The following is a 4015-nucleotide window of genomic DNA, read 5'->3' as shown; positions in this document are numbered from 1 at the left end:
CAAAGAGCACAAAGAGTTAATGAGAAGAAAAAAAAAAAAAAGAGAGGAAGAAGGAAACTTTAAAAATACGGGGAAGAAAATTGTCTTTGTAGGAGTGGAGAACAACATTATTTCCATACAAGAAAACAAAATGTTGTTTAAAGATTATGACATGACATACCAAACACCAAAGTAGAAGCTACTCTTTGCAACAGATAGTAGATTTACCAAGGGAAAATATATGAGTAAGGTAGTAACTTACAGAAAATTCAGTGCTTCTGATTTACTCAAATGTAAGAAGATGGGCAGAGTCGCTTCAAATTTCAATATCCTTTTTGTTTCTCCAAAGGAAGGGCTGGTAAAAATGTTTATCTCCTGATATATCATCATCTCATATGGTCGAATGAGCTACTGTGAATCTTCCCAAACATCATCTCTGAGAAAGTGTATTTGTTCTGCCTGTTGATGCCCATTGGAATTTCTTTCACAATGTTTTGAATCTTTCCCCTAATCGTTGTCATTTGTACTCCTGACTGAGTGCATTTCCTCATTCATATATTTTAACACATCTCATATGCCTTCAAGCGTCAACAGAAATGCATTTTTCATTGGCTGGATTGATGTTGCTGTTTTTTCATTGCATTTCTAATGTGACATGCTTTTGGGATTTTTATTTTTTATTTTTTCATACTCTTCTCAAAATGGCAAGGTATTTAGAGAGAGCAAGCTGGTTCATTTTATTCTGCCGTGTTACGAGAATGTCTCTAACTGCAATGTTAGCGCGAATGTTAGGTCACTCTGGAAGTAACACTTCATATTTATTACTATGAAAATTACAAAAGATATAAAGAGCACCATAACACTGTGTGATAGAGACAATTCTCAGCTAAAAATCACTATTTTTCAATATAGTCACCACCACTAGCTATGCATTTTTGCCAGGGATGAACAAGAGCCGGTATGCCACTCTCATGAATTCTCCACAGTTGCTGTCATCACCACTGAAATGCACCTCTCACTGCTTCACTCTGCTTACACCCACTGTTTGGTCTCCGTCAATGTCCAGCAAGCATTAGTGAATGTCAGCAGGTGCCATTTCTTCCACATGGAGGAATTCAATGGCAGGCAGAAAGTGATGGGGCTGTTCAGCCCAGAGAAGAGAAGGGTAGGAAAGACCATGATAGATTTCAGTATCTAGAAAGGGGCTATAAGAAAGAAGAGTACAGACTATTTAGCAGCATCTCTTGTGATAGGATAAGGGGAAATTGTTTCAAACTAAAGGGAGGGAGATTTAGATTGGACATAAGGAAGAATTTTTTTTTTACAGTAAGGGTAGTGAAGCACTGGCACATGTTGCCCAGAGAGCTGGTGGATGCTCTGCCCTGGAGATATTCAAGGTCAGGCTGGTCAAGGCTCTGAGCAACATAATCTAGTTATAGGTATCCCTGTTCATTGCAGAAGAATTGGACTAGATGACTTTTGAGGGTCGCTTCCAACTCAAACAATTGTATAATTCTGTGATTCATATGCCATTGTGTCAGCCAGCCCCTCTGCTGCCATATGCTGCACAGCAACAAAATGTAATGGAGTATTGGTAGGAAGGTTCAACCCTTACTGCCATACTGCCCAACATCCACCTCTGATATAATGGGACAACATAATAAAACAGGAGGCATTACTTTCGTAGCAGTTCTCAAAATTAATTGCAGAACTCTGCATTTAAAAATGGGATGTATGGGAATTTACAGAACACATCACGTCAAGGTTTGAAATACATCTGCACACATAGAATATTTTGTTTAATTCAAAGGCCAACTAGAAGGCCTTAGCTACAGCTTCTACGCTATGGATGGTCAGTAGTTCCCCTACCAGCAGACAAGGCAGCTAATACAGGAAGTGTCACTGCAATTCCATAAGAGTGGCTGTTTCCAGCACTCTCCTCCTGCAGGCTTTTACCTTCCTGTGGCCCATTTAGCACTGCAAACACCAGGACAAGGCAGTCACCAGGAGAAGTCCTGCAATTCCTTCATCCTAAATACCAGTCCTTTCCTCACCTCACTTTTTCTGAGCTGACTTTAAGTAGAAATGCAGATTAGGAAGGGTAGCTATTGCTTGTTGAGAGCAAAATGAGGCTAATTCTAAATATCATTTTTCCCCCATTATCATTTTAATATTCCAGCAAGGTTACTTTATTATTATAGGGGAGCATAGAGTTATACTCTTTTCACCGCTTTCATGCAAATTGTTCAGATGTTCCTCTTAAATAAAGAAATAGTCTTCTGTGGTGGTTATTTATTTATTTTTAATACCTTGAGAATCAGTAACTTTTTAGGCTCATCCTATTTCCTGTAATCTCCACTTCCATCAGATTAACTTCATGCAAGCTTAACATTTGGAAAAAAAAAATAAGCTTGAGGCCTAGCAGCTCTCTTTCCTCCCACTCCCTCCTCCACAGTGTACACTCACCACTTGTTTTTAGCCAAGAAGTGGTGCTCTACAGCTCCAGTTGCTATGTTGTTCGGTTTAAAACTGCCAGCAAAAGATTTTCATCTGGCTTCTCTGTCATACAAGAAGTTGTAAAAATAAAAGTAAATGGAAACTTGTAGTCAGAAATACAGCCAAGAGAGGCTTGCAGTGAGCAATCTTAAGAACTTAAAATAGATTCTAAAGAGAATCAAAGTGGATAAGTTTTTGGAAGACTGAGAAAATCATGTATGCTAATTAGGACTTATGTTTAGGAGTTTTGTTCATCAAGGTCCTTCATTTTCATAAACTAACAATATAAACAAAATCAAGTTTCAAAATGACTTTAAAACTAGAAGAATAAGCTTAGGTGAGAAAAAAATTCTCATAGGAAGTGACACTTTCTTTCAATATGTGGATCACTCCACTGGGTGGTTAGGTAGATTGCTCAAACTGCTACTCTGCTTTATCTGAGCAATGAAAATCCACTGGTAGCATCGCTGAAAAAGCAGTGATTCACCATTTTCTTCTCTGTTTACCACAGTCTTGTGTTTTTCCTTCACCGTCTGCCTTCACACTGAGAAATGTGGAGAATGAAGGAGGCTGTCATGGCTTATTGGGAGGTATGATGGTACTTGTTCATTTGAAAGAAAACGTCAGTTATGGATCCACAGAACAACGAGCTGATGAAGAATGCAAAATTAGCAGAAATAATAGTATAATAAAGATTACAAAAATAAATTGTCATTCAAAAGACAAAAGTAGCTCACACCGATATCTGGTGGGTTAAATCCACCTTCACCGGAGCACAAAGCACGTACCAGTCAATTATCGATTGAGAGAAAAGCCATATGTCAAATACAGTACATGATAGATTGAAGAAAAAATCACTTTGACTAGCATGAAAATTAAACCCAGCCCCAGATTCTTTACATATCCCAAACTCTTATTGATTTGAGTTGATGAATATGTTAGGAATGCAGACTAGGTACAGAACAAGCCCTGATAATAAATAGCCCATAACTTTCCTGCAGTATTTTTCAAATTTCCCATCTGCTTCAGCCATTTGTGGTTGATATTGCTTTTTTAAAATAAAAACAAACAAACAAACAAAAAATTAAGTTCCTTTTCAGTTTTCAGTATATTGAGATCTTCCCTTTTCCTTTATCACTTACAGAAACAGTATATATATAATCCCACAGTTTAATATTTTTCTGGTGCAACAATGGGATGACAGCCAACTGCTGGCACCTGCTGCTGCTTGTGCCCTGCTGCTGAATCTTGGCTGTAGGCAGTGCATCCAGAGGCACACTGACAACAGATGTCTGCAGTGTGCTGCTCATTTTGAGATGAACCATTACAGATCTCTTGCATTGCGCATCCTTTCATCTCCAAAATGTGGCTTAGGGACTGTCTTCCTGTTTTCAGTAAGATTCAGCTGTTTAAAGAGCCTCGTCAGTGTGAAAAATGAAGGAACTATTTCATAAATGAATACAACTTAAGTGTGCATGAGGAAGCCAGGGAGCCATATGCTGGGGCCTTTGCATGAAGACAGGTTAACAGAACAAGTCTG

The sequence above is a fragment of the Tetrao urogallus genome, assembly GCF_951394365.1.
Source record: "Tetrao urogallus genome assembly, chromosome: 1".
NCBI lineage: Eukaryota > Metazoa > Chordata > Aves > Galliformes > Phasianidae > Tetrao > Tetrao urogallus.
Note: the sequence above shows the minus strand (reverse complement) of the source record.